Below are 21,810 nucleotides of genomic sequence, written 5' to 3' on the forward strand. Positions count from 1 at the left end.
ATGTAGGAGAGACAATAACCACAACAACCCCCCAGCAACACCCTCCCCGCGCACCACAACAATATCTACAACCGCACAAACACACCCAGACGCTTTACCCTTGCCCCCTGTTGATTCGTCAGACTTTTCATCTAACGATGAAAGTTCGACAGAATGGCAAATAGCCACAGGGGGTAAAAGAAAAAGATCAAGAAAAACCAAACAAGAATCGCAACCAAAGCAGGGAGATACCGGAACCCTGAAAACTCCATACACAACAAAACAAGCACCAACACCACAAAAACAATGCTATCAGCGATAGACACAAAAGACTCCAAACTAATGGAGTACATCACAGGATACACAAACATTTGTGAAGATGACTTTAAAAATAGCAATCATCCACGCACTACACACCACCCAAACACATCAAAATACTACACATCACACAAACACAACAACACCACACTCAAAGCCCTCTTCCAAATGCTGTAGGGGGTTTCCAGAAATATCTGTCCCAAAAACTATATAGAAACCTCCTCGAAGACACATCAAAGAACGAGGAAGCCAAAACTTTCGACACAAGTAAGTAACTCTCTGTACTTTCATTTGTGTGTTTTAAAGCACACACCCCAATAGAATCATGGTCAAGATTGGTTGTGTGAATGCGCGTGGCTTGGGGTCTCCTTGGAAACAAGGATACCTCCTAAATGACATCAAGTCACATGATTTGGGAATCATAGCCATAAGTGAGACCAGACTCCACGAGCCACGGGCCCTAAAGTCCATGTTTGGCGGACAGTTTAACATTTATTTCGCTCCCTGTCTGCCGAGGATGGGCGGTAGTGGCACCGCGGTACTTTTTCACAAGAGCCTGGATCTCGAAGTCAAGACGATATTCGTAGACCCGGAGGGTAGACTGATCGTTCTGGATGTTGACGGCAGCAATGGGTGCGCTTTTCGACTCGTATCAGTCTACGCACCGCCTTAACAGGTCGGGCGGATTTCTTTCGACGTCTAGAAGTATTCTTGGGAACGTCTCGTCCTTTACTCTTAGTGGGGGATTGGAATGCTACCTTGGACACGCATGTAGACTACGTGGGTAGAGACAGAAACAGAAGGGGATGCAAATGCCTCAGAGACCTGCTTAGACGATTCCAACTGTCTGACAGGTACCGACTCGACCACCCAAATGCACCAACGTGGACATGGAGCAACCGCAGTGGGTCGTCGAGATCGTATCTAGATAGGATACTGTGTAGGACAGTAGACAAGGATAACTTAGGATGTCCACAATTCCACACAGTCAGCTACACGGATCACAAATTGGTGACGTGTACGCTAGACTTAGATAAGGCACATAGACAGGGTCCTGGGTACTGGAAACTGAACGCATCATTCCCGTCCAGACAAGTTTTCAGAGACCGGATTAGCACACTAGTAAAGAGGGCTTTGACGGGAGCCATCATCAACAACAAATGGTGGTTTGCTCTCAAGAGAGCAGTAAAAGCAGAAGCGATTAGGTACAGCAAAGCACTAGCCTATATAGAATAGAGTAGAGGGTGAGCTAGTTAAGAAGCTAGAAGAGGCAATTAGAAGCGGCATCGCATCCGACGTTTTGGCGGCGAGGTTGGCCCTCGACCAACACTTCAACGCCAAACACGAAGGATGTGCTGTCTGAGCTAGGATGCGTGCTCTAAGGAACGAAGGTGTTGGAGCCGTGAGAGAGGCCCGGGTGGCAGAGGCGCAACAGGGCAACAAAGCCACCATTCGGTCACTGGTAGATGAACAGGGGCGCGAATTGCTCGAGCCAAGTAAAATGTGTGAGGCCTTTCAGCAGCATTTTGCCCGACTGTTCGGGACGAGTGGAGGGCAATAACGTAGGGTAGACTTCAGTGCCTACCTACATAGCCTGCCACGACTCTCGACAAGAAAGGCAGGGTGCTGCGAAGGTGCCATCACGGCGGCGGAAGTGCGGGAAGCGATGACAGAATGCTCGAGGGACAAATTACCGGGTTTGGATGGTCTACCCTACGAATTTTACTATTGCATGCCAGACTTGTTTGGAGACGTCTTGGCAGCGGTATACTGCAACTGGCAGCAAAACGGGAGCATACCCGTTTTGTGAGTCGAGGAGCTGTAACTCTGCTGAAGAAAGATCCAAACAAGGGAAACATTATAGATAACTTTAGGCCATCACTCTGCTCAATGCAGACCTGAAAATTTTGACAAAGGTGTTAGCCAAGAGGTTGGCGCTTGTCATGGAGAAACTGGTCGACAACGCACAAACGTGCGCCGCGCCGGGCCGGAGCATCCATGACAACCTCCATCTGATGCGCTACATCATAGACAGGTAGTTAACGAACCTGGCATGGGTGGGGCCCTGATCAACTTGGATCAATCGAAAGCCTTTGATAGGGTAGACCATCGATACTTGGAGGCAGTCCTGAGAGCGGCTGGTTTCGGTCCCGTCTTCCGCGGCTGGATAGCTGCCTTGTACAGAGGCATCCGTTCGGTAATTCGCGTAAATGGACATCTATCGAGACCCTTCGACATTGCACGTTCGGTCCGTCAGGGATGCCCCCTCTCGGCGCTTCTATACGTATTGACTCTTGAATATACTGCGGAAGCTGGCGACTCTGAGGGGCATCCCGCGAGAATTAGGATGCGGGACGAGCGTGTCTGCATACGCGGACGACGTCACCGTCATAGTGTCAGGCCACGAGCACATCGAGCGGGTCGGCGAGACACTGAAAGACTACGAAGCGGTGACAGGAGCAAAAATCAACCGGGAAAAGTCAGTGGGCTTGCGACTCGGCACCTGGAGAAGCAAACCCATGCCGTCCACCAGTACCTTCCGTCGTGGGACGCTGGACAGACGGCCCGGTTGAGTTTCTCGGGGTCTGGTTCGGTCCGGACCTCCAAATGGAGAAGAACTGGAACGAGATAACGAGTAGGGTAGTCACTCTCGCCCAGCATGGGCCGAGAGGAAACTGTCCCTAAAAGGTCGGGCGGAGGTGGTGAACGCGTACATCGCGTCCATCATCTACTACCGCCTGACCGTCGTACCTTGTCCCGACCCTACCATCACCAAACTAGAACGCATCCTCTTCCGCTTCTTGTGGAAAGATGCGTCCCAATGGTCAGGCGATCCATTTGCTGTCAACACCCGTTAAAAGGAGGGCTGGGCATGCCGTGGTTGATGATGCGCAGACACGCGCTGAGACTGCGACATCTCCGGCTCTATGTAGACGACGGTGAACAGGTGTGGTCGCCGTTTGTGAGGCACGCATTCCCGCAACTCGTCTCCATGACCGAACTGCAGTCGTGGATCAAAAAGAGGCCGAAGAAGGGCGAATGGCACCGCGAGTGTCGCGTTGCTCTCAAGCAACTCTGCCGTCCCGGGTCAACCTTGAGTGACTTCAACACAACCAAAGCATTCTATAGGGGATTAGTGGAGGGGAGGTACGACGACGAGCTCGGGGCAAACCTGGGCGTCGACGAGGAATACCTGACCCGCCTGTTTCAAACGACTTTCGCCCGGGACCTATGGACAACTTCCAGAGATCCCTGGCCTGGCGGTGCTACCGAGAAGCGCTACCCGTTCGGGATAAGCTCTATAGGCATGGCTCGAGAAACACGGGGCCGACCTGCCCGAGATGCGGGCAGAGCGACGAAACCGCTCTGCACGCAATCGTGCAGTGTCCAGCAATTTCCCACCTGTGGGCTTGTCGAACGACTGCTGTCACTGTGGGACGTGTCGGTTTATCCGCCGAGTCTATCGTTATATCGTCACGCCTCCTTCCTTCAAACGGGAAGGAAGAGCTATTTTTATCATACTTGTGGCTATGGCGAAAGAATGTATCTGGTGGACGTGTCTGAAAGGATTAGAGACAAACACTTTCCTCTCTGGTCAATCTCTCATCAACTTCTTCAAGTATTACTTGAAGAAAAAGTGAGAGTAGAGAGAGCAAGTTTTTGTCTAGTGAATGTTTTAAAAAAAGATGGGTGAATGTAGCAAGGATGGCACGTATGAATGACGAAGCCACCTTGACTATGATTCTATGAACCGTAAAAATTAATACAGAGAGTTGCTTATTTGCAAAAAAAAAAAAAGAAATATAACATGTGACTTCATTGACCGAGGTTACCGTGGTCTTTTCCGTAGGCTTTTCTTTCCACGGGTAAACCTCACCTGTCCTCCCCTTTACACTTCATATTGACATTTCTGTGATAACGATCCCTATTGATCAATTTTTTTTCCTCCCCCCTTTTTTTTAACCCCCCCTTTTTTTGTCCTCTTTCTCTCCTTTTACGATCCCTTTTGATCGACCCCCCCCTTTTTTATTTTATTTTATTTTTTATTTTATTATTATTATTATTATTTTTTTTTTTTTTTAAACCTTCAAAAGAAAAGCTCTACCTTGTAATTTGTTCTATCTGTGTGCAGCCCTGTGTGGCTAATAAATAAACATATATCTATCTATACATCTATCTATCTATCTATCTATCTATCTATCTATCTATCTAGATGTCCACACAAAGACCCACGCAGAGACACACACATATATGTGTGTGTGTATTTGTGTGCGCCGATGTGAGTGTAATTTACACATACATAAATATATATATATATATATGTGTGTGTGTGTGTGTGTGTGTATGTATCATGCATGTATTGATGTCTACTATTTGACAAGGAACAGAGAATATAAAATACGGCTAAGTGTGCTTTTACATATTTAAATAATCATTATATGTGAGTGTGGGAGGGTGCCTGTTTGCGCATGCTGTTTATATAGGATTCATCCAAGATGACGTCATTAACGGATAGTTTAATTTGTATATAGTGCGTTTATTGGTAGTTTAAGTGACTACTAATGAATTTTAATATGTCATGCCTAGCACTGCATATTTTTGAGTATAATGCACCCTAATATAGAGTAATGTATAAATGCATTCATACATATGTATAAGGATATATATGTGTGTGTGTGTGTGTATTTGTGTCCGTGTGTGTGTGTCTGTGTGTGTGCGTGTATGTGTATATATATGTATATATATATAATCTTTGTTTATGTACACATACATATACACTCGTGCAAATATATATACCTATACAAGTATATGCATATATATATATATAGTCATCAAAAAAGGGGGTAGAATTAATTAATTGTTAATAAATTCTACCAAGCAGTATTCGGTATGTAAAGACCATTTACGGTATATTTGAAGTATTAATTTATAAAAAGTAAAGTAAAAAAATTCACTTCACCACACACCGAACTTTTCAGAAATAGCAGCCAAAAATTTGGCTATTTCTTCAACTGCAAATAAAAGTCTCCAGACAATGCATACTCAGAAAATAACTTTTTGTGAGTTATTTTCTGAGTATGCATTGTCTGGAGACTTTTATTTGCAGTTGAAGAAATAGCCAAATTTTGGCTGCTATTTCTGAAAAGTTCGGTGTGTGGTGAAGTGAATTTTTTTACTTTACCATATTTTTATAAATTAATACCATATATATATATATATATATATATATATATATATATATATATACATATGTGTGTATATACACATGTATATATGTGTGTGCGAAGGAGTGTGCTTATGTATGCATTTATGCAATAGGGTACATTCACGTATGTATGAATGTTAAAATACATCTGGACAGGAATTTCGATTATATATAGTGTAAGATATCCTTATAATCATGCAATATTCATCATTTTCATAAATTCTTTATCGAAAGATAAAGCTGTTATTTTGATTCCCCTCTTATGTTAACACCATAACTAACTTATTTTCCAATTGATAACAACTTGGAGTTTAAACTGCTAATTTCAACTGCAATATCATAGCAATCTACTGCATTGCTCTTGTTGTTCTTGTTATTAATATTCATTAATTGCATACGTACAGTGGATTTCTACAAACTGTCAATTAGGCATATTTTGTTGATAAGGAAAGAAATGCGAAATTGAGAAATAAAAACACTAGGCAAGAAACAGACGACTGACGCGCTACTGATTGTGACATGTAAAAAGATGTACAACCCCTTCGTGAGTCATAGACCCATATAGACCGGTTACCCGCTTTCCGAGGTGTATATATTTCCCACCTGGACGGTACACCGATCCGTCGCAAGACTACTCATATTCGGCAGCTGGGTGGACTGGAGCAGAGTGAAATGAAGCGTTTGCCCCAGAACACAAGGTGTCGTCCAGTCAAGGAATCAGAACCACAATCTTACGATCATGAGTCCAACACCCCTACCACTAAGTCCTTAGTCTGATGTGAGCAATATCAATAATCTCCCTGTCCCATGACCACGAAGTATATCGAACTTTGACTTACGGATTAAATATTGAATATTATTAACATTACGCTTGAATTTCTGTAAAGATAGCAGCATTTCAAAGCCGGATGAAATGACCCACAGCATTTATTTCGGATGTCTACGCGCTGAAAATAAACTCGGCTAAGAGAAGCATTTTCTGGGTTCATAAAATGAATTACCATTCGGGTACAGGATTTCGTGGAGTCGAATAACGCCTGACTTCAAATTTGCTGCCCTCGTTTCAAAGTAGAATAAAAGATGAGAGATCGTTTGAAACTGAAAGTCTATCGAATAATAGCATTTGTTTTTTCTCTAGATATTCTATTCTATCTTCTAACTCTTGTATGGCAAGACTGGAAATTACAATTCCATTCTTCGAGAAACTAAGAGATAAATAAGGTACATATATATGATAAATTCTTTACAAAATATTCAAGTCTACGAAATATCTATTAATACGTGTACTTATAAATTGAAGGATATAATCATTAAAATGAACATGTCAGTGATAGGCATATAAAAAACCACCATAGAGGTAAAATTAATTGTTAAATATATAATTACCAAAATATAATTATGATTAAGGTCATAGTAGAAGTCGATGTCAAATCTATACAAGCCACTCTGAATTTTTTCTATATTTTAAATACAACACAAGAACAAATGTGACGTAGTCGGCATGAAGATTTACAATCATTTCGGATAACCCTATATCTTAGGATGTCCTGTTTTGTAATACAAATTACTTTACACACTTCAGTAGAGATACAGCGACATTATGTAAGCGAAAAATGCATATACACACCGACAATGTTTGCGTATAGATACCAATATATACGTGCATTTCCCGCGTATACATTAAGTCTAATCACCCATCTCATCCACGTCGTCAATGTCAGAACTCATGCTGGGGTGGATATAGTACCACAGTAAAGTATAATGACTAGAGAACTCAAAATTGTATATACTTATAAATTGATGATATGATCATTAAAATGATCATAAAATATACTTATAAATTGATGATATCATTAAAAATCATTGGGTAGCGTATAAAAATCAGTAAACTACTTTTTAAGTATATACTTATAAAAAATATATAATTATATTTATGTGGCTTGTAAACATTTGATATCTATTTTCAGGGTATAGACGTTGGCACCCCAGCGCCATTAATTATAATTATATTTTTCATAATCATATAGCTAAATAATTAATATTAATAAATTTGTGCATATATATATATATATATATATATATATATATGTGTGTGTGTGTGTGTGTGTATGTATGTATGTGTATACGTGTGTGTATATATGTATGTGAGAGAGAGAGTGTGTGTGTGCATGTGTGTGTATGTAGAGAGAGAGAGAGAGAAAGAGGGTGAACGGCTGCATATCAACGTACGTTTCTTTCTTAGAAATAGTATCTGTAACGAATTTGCATTCTGTTTATTCGAGTATTATTTATTAAATATGTTCATAATCCTAATAAACATTAAAACAATGTGTATATCGAGGTTGACAAAATCGACGACTAGCAGATCCCTGTACAGGTTTGAGTTGCAATCTTGTGGCCAGATAAATATTCAAAATATGCTGTTGCTCTATTTGTTCTCGAGGCAGAGCATCGCTAGCATCTCATTCCAATTTTAACATAAGGAGATCAGCCAAGGACGATGTATTGAAGATTTTCAAATTAAATCTTATTTTTTCGTAAATTCAATATGTTTTTTTTTTCTTTACATAGTTTTATATTTAGAGGACTCTAAAGAAAGTCATGTCCCTAATACAAAAATCGTGACATTCCTGTAATTGATCGACATTTACAGATTAGATTATGACACCCAATTCTGATTTTACTGCGAATATGTGACTGCTTAAATGGTGCTGAATAAAATTAATCACAAAATTCAATAGAAAAATGTAGTGTTATAGCTAAAAGCACTGTTGAATGGTGTGTACGGATAATGGGTTATTTTTTGAATAAACATGTTTTCTTCCTTCCCTGCATAGTATTAAAATGCATTCGTTCACTCTATTTATATAACATTCATATACATTTTCACGATTTAATTTACTGAACACTGGTTTGAACAATATGATTGTTACCATTTTAGAACATTCATACCTCACTATACTGAAATACTTTGCAAGACGCAATAGGGGGATTCCAGTATATTTGGGTTTGTTCAATTGAGTAAATATTTAGGCTCATTAATTAAAAGTGAAAATTATTTAAATAAAACAAATAAACCTTTAGTCGATTCTACAAAATTGCAATTCAAATAGCCCAATAATGCAAATTCAAAAAATAAAAAACAGACAAACCATTTCCAATTTTATTTCCCTCGAACATTTATTTCCTTCCTCTGTCTTTTCTCGTAGGCGCCCCTCTCATGTATTTTTTTGTTTATTTTTGTGAAACGTCTGAAAACCTAAGTTCTATATAGTTTCAGTAAGAATCACAATGCGAAAATGCTATTTTACGTTCGTGCTTAACATCCTATTTGGGGAATGCTTTATATATACATTAGCGAGATGTATCCAGTCTTAGGATAGCTACCTCACCCCCAAATCTGCGCAGTCACCGTCATCGAAGACATCACTGAACGAAATCATATAGAGTACATTTCTCTGAAATGCACACAGCTACAATTGATGACAGTGTCAAGAAACCATGATTCTGTTCTATTCTTGTAATCTGAATATCTGTTTACTGGACATTCCTATGCCATTACCATTATTTAATGCAACAAATCTGAGACTCCTGCGTCCACATAATACCAACATAGCTGAAGGAGCACCCATAACTCCAGTTTCCATTTCAGAAGCAGATAATTAATCCAGAATTCGCTCAACATGTCCTAGGACACAGTTATTTGCACAAGAAAGAATATACATATACGATACAGGTTTCAAATCACTTTAGTTTTCATGTGAAAGCTGTTCATCTTTGGAGGTCAGAAAGGCTGTATTAAGGATGGAGCAGCATAAAACTGTTTTCTTTTCTAACAAGTCCATTCTAAGTAGGTTGTACTATGTTGTAACAATCCATTCTAAGTTTGATTTATTAAAATTCTGTCTGGTCGTTATGCACCTATTCACCTAATGGTTTGTTGCATATATAAGCCTGTTTCACAGTTAAGTTCCTTGAAATTGTTCATTTATATATCATCTCCCACCACACAATTCATAATTTGCAATCTCTAATAATAAATTCCGTTTTCACGACAACTAACCAGTTTCACTAAGCTATATTTCGTTCTTCTACAGGTAAATAATCCTGTGTCATTTATTCATTAATCGGATCAAGAAATTTATCTACCTTTTTATCTAGGATTTCTTATTCGTCCTGCTATTCAAAACAGTCATGTCATTTAAAACTAAATCTTCATTAGAAACCATGCAGCCAAAAACGTTAGAAATAGTGATTTGTACTTGTTCCTTGTTTTGCTCTTGAAAATGGCATCCATACTAAAATGGATGCACTAAATATAAATTTTTAACCTGTTAAAATTTTGCCAAAACTGTTAAACATAATATCGAAATTTCGGAGAATTTCGCATTAATAATTTTGAAGTAGCATCACACGTGAAAGTCCCACGTTTATTTTATGCTGGTAGGTGTTTTCGATAACTGTCTCTACGTTCAACTTAGTCACGTAAAATTGTTATTTTGTTTGTGCTAAGTGACACTCTGTTTGCAGAGGTACTTGTCTCCATGTTTTGATGGCAAAATGGGCTGTCTAACCGTTCCAAAATTGTGCCTACAAAGTTCTCCTTCATAATATTTGGCCTTTTATTGCAAACACGGATAAATTCATTCTAATCAAAGTAGTAGTAGACACAAAAGAAATGATACTGAAATTCTCTGCAAATAATCTGCCAAACATTTTAGAATGAAATACCGTTGACCTGTTGCTGAAGACAAGACGAAACAGACGTGTCCCCCGCCAAAAAATGTATATAAGCAATACCAAGAACTCCGCTGAAGGGGACCTTGAACGATGGTATCGGAAACACGATGTCTAACAACAATATCAAATAATTTTTACTAAAAATTCCAAAACACACCAGTAATGGAAAGAAAGACACACACACACATGCACACACACACACACATACGCACACACACACACACACACACACACACACACACACACACACACACATATATATATATATATATATATATATATATATATATATATATATATATATACATACATATACATATGTGTATGCATGAATTTCCCTGCGTGCGAATATATGTGTACATACATGTATACATATGTGTTTGTGTATGCATCCTGAAATGCTGGGCGCGTTCGCTGCCAATGGAATACATTGTTATGAATGCCATTAAATCCTTACAATTCAAAATAAGCATGTGGATTGCTCTAAACTTACCTCCTCCAGGTGAGAGAAAAGTGTCACCTGCGATTAAAATATTTCTTTTAAAATATCAGTTTCCAGCTATGAAGACCTTTGTCATTAAAGATCTTCAACTGATTGTAACAACATCTTTCTGCAACTTTTTCGTATTTTTATGTGATATCTTTTTGTTTTTCATATAGAAAAAGAGTGGCGTTGCTTATGGCGATGTCTTTGTAGTTTCCCACTGTCTACAAGACACTGCAGTTAAATTGCCATTGTATCGCAATTTACCATTTTTGTAGGTTAACAGAACAACTATAACATAGAGTTCTGTATACACTTTCCCTAAAAATCAAGATGATATACTACGATGTGAACATTCTGTGATATGTCTGTTAATGTAGGATTGATTTGCGGAAAACAACAATAATATCATCAATACCAAGAAGATTACGTTACTCGCATTTGGCTTTCGGAAATTTTGGCAACGTTTTCCCTATTGAGGTTCGATCTTCCGGCATATGACGAAGATTCCTTCTGAAGTTGAAGAAGTTTTCTTCTGATAGAATATCCTTATCTCTATTATACGTTAGATTTTAGTTTTGATTAATACACACATTCTCTTCAATGATATCCTCGCTTAGCAAATGTTATGGAAATTACATCTCATCTTTTACGAAATATATAATTTTGCTATTTTCATTTTATTAATATTAAAATATGAATATAGTGACCTAGAACTACATGTCTTTAGAAATTAAATTCTATCGATAATTACATTTGTAAAAACGCATTAGTAATACAAAGAAAAGCCAAAAAGTTATTTTGTTGATAGTCGCCTTTACTGCTACGCATAGAAACATTTCGTTTGTTGTTATATTTTAATCAATTCTTTCAAATTCATATTTTTTCTAACTATTTAATGGAAATTTATTCTGGCTGTTAAACAAGAAAATTGAAAGTAAAATATTGTTTTGATAAAATGCAACAACTAATCTAAAACTATAACAGTCGACGAATATAGAAAAAAAATATATTCCATTAATATATTTGTTTGACACGTTAGGTCTGTAGGTGTTCAGTAAAGTGTTATACGTAGATATATATTTTGTTTTTAAAAGATATTTGTCATATTTATATTGCCAGAATACATATCACTAAAAACGATAAACAGAGAAATAAATATTGCTTATCGGAATTCATGTAAACAACCAAATAAATTTGATGTTTATCTATTATCATAATTTTTTTCTGCGCTTTAATTACTCCTGTCATAATCACCATCAGCGAAACATCCTCAGACACGTAACACATATATACTTACACTATATAGAATATATCAATACACATATGTAATCTCAGAAACTCACCAAGCAGCTCGTCAATTGCTGTCCATGGAATTCCAATATGGCCATATTTTATGATGTTGAAACTTAAGGCTCTCTGCATCAAAATTATTCTCCGTCGATATCTGTACTTTTCATGAAGCAACAGTACTCGAGGCCCCAGCCGCACGGAAAACATAAGAATCGAAATTGGCAATAATTATGCTAAGAAGATGTGCAAACTCGGTTAATACTCCGATCTCCTCAAGGATAAAAATGCATTTTGTGACAAAGACTGCAAACATTTCCGCCCCGTAAGATGTCTATAAAGTCCTAACTATCATTCACAGAAAGATAGATAGATAGATAGATAGATAGATAGATAGATAGAGAGAGAGAGAGAGAGAGAGAGAGAGAGAAAGATAGGGTAGACAGACAAACATTCCTAAAACAACAAAGTGATTTTGAAACCTGATACTTCATAATCATATTATTATTTATGTGAACTGAAACTCAATACGAAATGAGTTCGTATAGACATTTTGGGAACGTTTGCCCATGCTTAGGTTATATTGAAATGCCCCAGCATGGATGCTGTGGTCTCCGTTGGTCGGAATTCTGGTTTAAGCTCCCCATTCAACACTTTATAACTGTTTTTATTGCTTAAAAGTTTCAGTGAATTTTAGCATATTTGTGTTCTACATATATCCTAAAATTTCAATTCTTTTTTCTTAAAATCAGATTTTAACATACGGACAACCTACAGGTTTTGCTTAAATACAAACCATGGAACACCTTTGGGAGCATCATCATTCCAATAAATATGTTTATGGTGTGGAAAATATCGAACAAAATATACATCAGAGGGACAAAGAAGAGATGAGATTATTAGGTGATCCTTAGATGAGTTAAAATCAACTGATAAATCGCCCTCAAGTCACATACACAATACAATTTGAGCAGGAATGTAAATTCCTATAGGGACTTTGAAATATAGAAATGATTTTGGATATATATTAAACGTTGGTGTATTTGAGGCCTTAGAATTTATACCAATTCGGTTATATTCCCGTGCTTTGAAAACCTTTCTAACTGAAAGTTTTCGTTCGTTTAATATTAATCTCAATATTTATTTTTTTGCTACCATTTAACACATGCATTAGAGAATACATTCTGTCTACTGTAGAATAAATTCACGCTTCGCATTTATAAATTATTGTTTTTGACGGATTCTAGATACGCCTTAATCTCGGGCATTAATGCCTAAACCCTATTGATAAACTTTATGTTACATTCTTAATACATCGAGATGAGAAAAATCATCAAAGTCTCCATGAAATATATTCTGACATATATTACTCACCGTAGGTATACACACCTTCTTGCCAGTCAGCGATTTTGTATTTTCGTATTTAGAATAATTTCTGTTTCGATATAAGTATGTGGTATAAGACCACCATTCACTTCCTGGACCAACAAACGCTGAAACAAATACGTTTCCACTTTGTGGTCTCAGTTATATTCATCTCAATGTTATTTCAGTCTCATCACATCTTTGCAAATATGTCACTTTAACCTCCATGATAAATAATTTCTGATCACACGCACACACAAACACAATGCGTGCATGCGTGCGGACACATACAGACACACTCACGCGTGCACACACACAAATACACACAGAGAAACTCTTACTAAAGAACACAAACATGCAACTTCTCGACAAATCTTTTGACAGCATCACACAACTTTTACACATTTCAGCGAATAATCCTCTCTCATTACAAATCCAACAGTTCCAAATTTCTCAGACGGTTATAATTCTCACTAAAATAGTATATCTCTCCACATAGTATAATGAAAAAAGTAACGAAGTAATCACTTACACACGAACAATATATCTTTAGTAACATTTTTCTTTCGTGACATTATCCATATATTACAGAAAACATGAACATTTCGCAGGTTTTGCAAGCGAATAGATAAATATATCTCGTGATCACCATAGAACAATTGTATAGGTGAATGATTGGTTTATATTCCAATAGATATTCATGAATCAAGGAATTTTCAATGATAAATCATGCTTCGATGCGCCTAAAAATACTTTCCTTATATATTATAAAGCTGACTCGTTGCCATTTGAGAAAACAGCTACGAGAGATCATAGCTGTGTTTTCTTTTTTTTTTCTTTATTTTCATGCATAGATGTACACACACACACACACACATACATATATATGAGAGGCCCAGGGTGGTACGCAACGCTATGTAAGTGCTATGGTAGAACCGTAGTTAACCTCTCGGTTCGACAATGATACGATTGAAGAGTTAAATGCGGGTCTTGTATGAGCATGGATTTGTTAAACAAAACCAAGGTTGTGTGGAATTTTCAGGACATTTATAAAGAGAACGTTAGTCTAATATCTGTTTCTGGGATATTAGGGATATTCCTTCATCAGAGACAATGTGAGAGAGTTAACAGTAATTCCGTATACTGTGCATTTTGGGTACGCGATATTGACAATTCACAAAAATGAAGTGACATCGATGTCAACGCTCTTTGATGCGACCAGATACCAATTATCTTGCCTATCTGTGACATATATATATATAGGTGTGTGTATATATATCTATGCTCGAAACATTAAACCATCTTTCTTTCTTTCCCTGAGCGTCTGGTATTACTTTACATGTACCACGCCCTCGAGTAGTTCTTTGTGTGTGTGTTTTTTTTAAATTTACTATACACACACACACTCACTCACACAAACACACACACATATATATATATATTCGGCTGATGTTAAGTCAGTTGGAAGTCATAGACAAGCAAGGTAATTGGCATCTGGTCCCATTCCAGAGCGGAGACATCGATGTTTCTTCATTTTTGTGACTTGTCAACACCACGTACCCAAAACTTACCATAAATGGAATTACATCCCGAAAAACTCCTTTAGAGTTCCAGGCTACAAGGCACATAATTAACCAATTCTTAGGAGTGGAATGTAGAGTTCTATGCAGGTGAAATCCAGTAAATCAGTGGAACTTTTTCTATAAATAGTACATAGAATACAAATGTAGTCAGTGCGGTTGAAAACATGATGTAAGTATGATATTCTCACATCTTTCTCCGCCTCTCTTTCTCTCACACTCACTCATTCTCTCTTACACACACACAACACACACACACACATAGATATCTAGTTAAATAGATAGTTAGATATAGTTAGATAGATAGATAGATATAGATAGATAGATATAGGTATATAGATAGATTGTAGTTGGCGCGTGAAAGCAGCGTTGAGATTAAATAAACATTTAGATCAGTGTGAGACGTTTAGATCAGTGTGCACAAGGGCCATATTCATTATTGTTTACCATTGAGAAAATGCCTCGCTTTAGGACTTATGTAATAAAACCACAGCCTCATTTCGATGAGGCATTTGGCGGAGAGGAAAATGTTTCTGTATCTTCTTAGCCATCACCGGCACAGTGTGCCACACAGGACTCATCATTATAATTAACATGAAATATTTTGCTTCCTACAGTCTCCGTTTCACCTCTGTTTTTCATAAATTCAAACATCTGTACGGAAACTGAAATATTTTATCGATTTTCCGTTAATCTATATCCGAATCCATCAGGCAAATATTTTTAGTAGATTTTATAAATTTTCAGTTTTCTTTTTTTGTATACACTTCATTTTCTGAGGCCATAATATTCTGCAAAATAACTCGAAACAAATTTATTTTTAAAATAATCACGTGTGGTTATTTGGTTTAATTATGTCGACGGTACGCTCATTAGTAATTTCAGAGGCACTGTTAGTTCATCAGTAGATTCTTAACATCGCGTGATTCTTTTGTTTAATCATAACTCTGATTCTCCAAGTTTGTACGTATCATAACTGAAGGTGATTACGATCGAAACAACTTTGTAAATGTACACAGCATATCTTGGAGCCATGTTAAACTCCGACAAGAAAAACAAAACAAAAAAAAACGGCAACAACAAAACAGAAAGAAAAATGTATTTATAACATACTCGTTGAATGTTTTTTTTAATAATAATAGTCACAGGTTATATTAGTGCATTTAATGACTTTAGACATTATTGATTTTTCTGTAGCTGAGTTCTTTTATGTGTAAATGTTAAATAGGTGCTCTTGATAGATCAACGGTGTGTGTTGATTTGTGGTTTACAATTAAATGTAGACAAAATGAAACACAGAAGTTACATGTAAGAAGATTTGTATTTTCTAAGCGGCACTTTATGTCCAGTTGAACACCGGACGTAAAATCTATTTATTTTCGTTTGATTGCTGTTTATACTGAATCTATTTTTGTTGCATTGTAAGTAATATGATTGTATTAAATAAAGGAGTTTCCGACTATTTTGAAGTTTTAATTGTGTACCATTAACTAATACTAGAGCGAAACATATGTTTGCTGTTCTCAGATTCCGCATTGTTGTGTATGTATATGGAAATTATCGATAAACTATCCTTTACAATCTCTTATCGTATCAATGGTATTTGTTAAACGTAACGCACCGCTCTCACTTGTGATTGAAAAAGTGCTCTACATATGTTTAATTATGCTTATTTTTCATTAACACTTATTGCTGGTCTGTTTTAGGATAAAACAGTCATGGATTGGCAGATCTATAATTGGTTTAGTAGCAGTTCAAACCGATCACTAGTTTTTAAAATAAGAGAATATATCATCCAGTATGACTTTGGTATTTTTAGACGGTAGAAGAATATTAAGGAATATGTAGCCATTGTTTCTGACTTATTTATCGAAAATTCTAGGGTTTCTTCATGGGGTTGACCTAAAGATTTTAAATTGCATTTTAACCACGGCTTTCCTGACTTATGAAGCGGATTTCAGCAAGGGACGAACGTTGTGCAATGGGGTTTTGCGGACACTTGACTGTGTACAGTTCAATGCGTAACTTTAAAGATAGCAGGACCTCATTCTAATTGTGATTGTAACATCGCACCTTGACTAATAATTCATTAAGGAAGTATAAAAATAAGGATGCATGCTTTGCACACACATCGAAATACACTGAATAAATTAAGAAATGTTTCGTTCTTTTAATCTATTCATAAATAGCGTAGTAGCCAAAAAAGAAATTAATGGCCTTTGTAAAAAAAAATTTTAGGCTTTTAAAATTACTAATGTGATCACGTTTATGTATCTGAAAATTAAGAATAAAAGAAATGAAAGAAAAAACAACATTCGGAAGAGAGTATATTAGTTTTGATTTTGATTTTGACAGTTTCAGCTAATGAGCTGTGGCCATGCTGGGGCACCACTATACATTTTTTAAATATTCAAATTACAATATAAAAGAGAGTTAATTCCAATGCGTGCGGTATGTATGTAGATGTATATAATAGGTCTGATATTTGTATCCATTGTAGTGTGTTCAAATTTCAAATATATTTTTATGTAAATTATATTACAATATTTTGCACCACTAGCCATATTTGATCTCAAATACCTCCTTACTAGCCTCTTGAAATGGACATTTAATTTAAATTTACAAAGACAGAACTTCCTACTTTAGTATTCAGTGTTTCTGTAAAATTGGAGAAATAAAGGGGAAAGTTATTGAGAACAAGCAACTGCACTACTATCTGAACCTTTTTTCTAAAAGGACATAAAAGACTGTTGGTATCTGCCTGAATAAAGTGCTACTAAGGTAAATGATAAGTTTTAATAAGAAGTGAAGACTAGTGAAAAGTTTTCAAAGATTTATTGATCATTATTGGCATGACTGAGATTTGAACATGCAATTAGCTACTCAGCATATCTCATTAAATATATTGATTCTTTATTTCCATTATTTACATTTGACGGATGTTTGTCCTATTCTTGTTTGTTGTTAATGTTTCGGCTGATATACCCTCCGGTCTTCAATATATTCCTGTATGCTTTTACATTAAATATATGGCTTTGTGTTCGTTCATTTCTACATAGGGAAAAACTTAAATAATGTGAAAATCATTCATTTTTTTCTATGATGATGTCTATCCCTTAGGGAAATTTGGAAACTTCACACTTAGCTTGCTTCCTTTAAAGTTTAGGGTAGAAATATTATAAACACAAGTCACATATCATATTGTGGTGCCTGCAAGAACCTAGCACGCAATGATTCATTATTATCAAAGAATGAAAAATTGTTTCTAAAATAAAACTATTGTTATCTATCGGATTCTGGTAAACTATTAGGCTTACTCTGTACGACAAATATATATTAAATGGGAATATGTCAAAAATGATTGCTCAGCGATTCCGGTTACAGATTTACATTTGGCCAAAATCCTAATGACTAAAAATGGTTTGACAAAAAATGCTGTTCAAATACATGCGTATATTCATGTCAATGTCTAGTAGGTGGTTTTTTTAGCTCATTTTTTTTCATTATCCTTAGGTACCAATTTTACATTTTCCAACAATACATTTATGCTAGGAAGAAGTTCCATAAACTTTATTGTAGGTTCGTATGGTTTATCTACATGTACAGAGTTATCATGTGCGTGTGTGTGTGTGTGTGTGTGTGTGTGTGTGTGTGTGTGCGTACGCGTATGTGTGAGAGCGGTGTGCATATGTGGGTGTTTCTGCGGGTATGAATATAATACAGCGATGTTCGAATAAAAGCCATTGCGAAAAGACTACTCGACATTTTACTGGCAGTGATATAATCGTTATTAATGAAAATAGCCATTACAATTTGGTTGTTAATACTACTACTACTACTACTACTACTACTACTACTACTACTACTAATAATAATAATAATAATAATAATAATAATAACAATGTTTCAAATTTTGCAACAAGGGCAGCAAATTTGGAGAAGGGGATGAGTCGATTACATCGACCTTGGTGTTTTACTGGTACTTAATTTATCGACCCTGACAGGATGACCTTCGCGGAATGTGTACTTAGAACGTAGCGACGGGCGAAATACCGTTAAGCATTTCGTCCAGTGTGCTAATGCTTCTGCCAGGTTGCCACTTTGATAATAATAATGGTGGTGGTAATAATAATAATAATAATAATAATATAATAATAATAATAATAATAATAATAATCCTTAGTACTATTGGCACATGATCTGAAATTTTGGGTGAGTGTATACGTAGACAACATCAACCACAATACATAAATATTACTTATTTTATCGACGCCCGAAATAATGAAGGGCAAAGTTGTCCCTCACAGCCAAGGTCTCCCTCTCTACTTTCGCATCATCGTCCTTCAGTCTACAGGCGTATGTTTAGACTAGGCGCGTTTACTTGGAGCATTCTTGCTACATTCAGCCATCTTTCAAAACATTGCTGGGTGTCAGTACTTCCTTCTCTACACTCAAATACCTTTTCAAGTGAGACTTGAAAAATCTGATAAGGCTTTAGCTAAAGACGGAATAATCTGTCTTCAATACATTCAATATAGTCCACAATAACGATCTTTTTCTAAGGTCACCACAGTAATAACCCATGGCTGCCAATTCCGGTCAAAGGAAGGCAACCGAACGATTTAACAATGGATTCAACAGATAGACAGATCCTTTGGACACATGGTAGGAAGTGTTCGACGTAAACTCAGAAGTCAACAAGGTTCAGATACTGGAGGAGAGCGTGCAGAAGAGTTACATCTCGGGCAAGCGCAGCTGATGGCACTTTCGTACCTGTAGAGCTTATGCCGAATCGGTAGCACAGTCAGACTAAATATTTCTAGAAATTATCAATAGACTCTTGCTCGAAAGTCCTCCGAAACAGACAAGAGAGTTGATTCCCATTTACTCGAGAAAGCCGTTGGAATTCACCGGCACTGCATTGCCCGATTGACAGAAAAGTGCCTGACAATATTCTGTCTCAGGAGCTCTGCGTCGGTCGATAACCGATCCAGTTCTGCATCCTCAGCAAAGAGACGAGCGGAGGAAATTCCCATCTAAAAACGGTGACCACACCGGCTGATTGTCAAGCAAGCGCTGGAGGTGTCGTTGCCTCAGCGCATGTCAGCGTATCAGCAGCTAAGTCCTCCATTTAGCGGATGCTGTAGACAAATAGAGAGCGTGACCGATGAAACGCATCCGTTCCGCAGAATGGTCCTTTTGTTCTCTATATTTTCCGAACCAATTCAACACACTTAGGATAGTACCTGTAACTGGACAACCACATATAGTGTCATTGCATCGCAGCCTAAGATGTGTATGGAATATAGATTTGTCTTCGTAGATATTCAGCTGCATAACACTTATTATGCAAGGATTCAGTTATGTTAACAGCTAAACATATATCGCAAAAACCGATTACTGGTTCATTGCTGTGAATGTTAAATGAATAAAATGTGTTACAGAGTAGGACGTCATTCTTCAATATTTAAATATATATTTTACTCTTTATTTTTAATGTCAGGCGATCGAATCTACGTTTAAGTTGATTTCGTTAGATTGAACACATTCGATATCAGGATTAATTACGTATGTGTATGTTATTGTCTATGTCTGCGTAGCTTAGTTTTTGTTTGTCTCCCAGCACCGTGTTAGTTTCTTTTATTTCCCCGTAACTTAGTGGTTCGGCAAAAAAGGGAATTATATACAAGTACCAAACATAGAGAGAAATAGATTGCCGTGGTCTATTTTTACGCTAAGCACAACAAGAAAATAACCCCAGAATGGTCACAGTCGAATGACAAAAACAGTTAAGATGTAATTCAGAAACTGCTTCTACTACGCCTGGTACCCAAAATCTCAAGTATGGCATTCAGCAAATAATAATTACTATTATGGTTACATGAACACAAAATTACGATAACATATTTATTACTAACAAAATATGAAGAGATATATTTGAAAATCAGTTTAGAAAGCAAACGCATATATTCTTCAACCACCTTTTTCTCTTCCGTAGCGAGTAATGATTAATAGAAATCTCAATTGAACGTGAAATTATACAAAGTGAAATATAAAAATTAAATGGTTTTGCAAATCACGTGACAATATGACGCTATTTAAAACGTTCCCACGTACGTTGAGTAGTTCGTTTGATTTTCTATTTTAGAAATAACTAATTCAATTGTCTCTAATTATTTCAGAAAACAAGTCTTATATTTTGTAAAATGTGAAGTGGAATATTCTTTTCCGTCTAATCTTTCTGGAATCGTATACACAACCCTACTTGGAGGACATATAAAGCATACAATAAGAGCTCTTAGAATATAATCGATTATGTTTTTATTTTCAATATATAAATATCCATTTCGAAATTAATCGATAGTCGCATTGAATAATACTGTTAGAATTTAATGTTGAATAGTATTAATTTGATAAACTTAATATACCTTGCTAATATTATACGTACATACATATATTCATATATATATGTGTGTGAGCGCGCCCACGCGTGCGTGTGTCTAAGTATATATGTAAGTATATGGCTATATATATATATACATACACACGTGTATATATTAGGCTATATTTATATATATATATATATATATGGGGATATCGTGTGCTTGTGTTGGGGGAGGTGAGGTGCGTGTGTACGTGAGCGCGTATTTACACGCACACAACACTGGGACGCGAAATGAATAAGAAATTAAAAGGACGTTAAGCGCGAAGGCAGTGAACTGGCAGAAACACCACCACATCTGGCAAATTGCTCAGCAGTATTCCAGTTGTTTTCATGTTTCGATTGAATTTCTGTCGAGATCGACTTCTTTAACTTTTAACTATTTGCTATCGATAAATAGGTAGCA

Source organism: Octopus sinensis, linkage group LG12, assembly GCF_006345805.1.
Source record: "Octopus sinensis linkage group LG12, ASM634580v1, whole genome shotgun sequence".
Classification (NCBI taxonomy): Eukaryota; Metazoa; Mollusca; class Cephalopoda; order Octopoda; family Octopodidae; genus Octopus; species Octopus sinensis.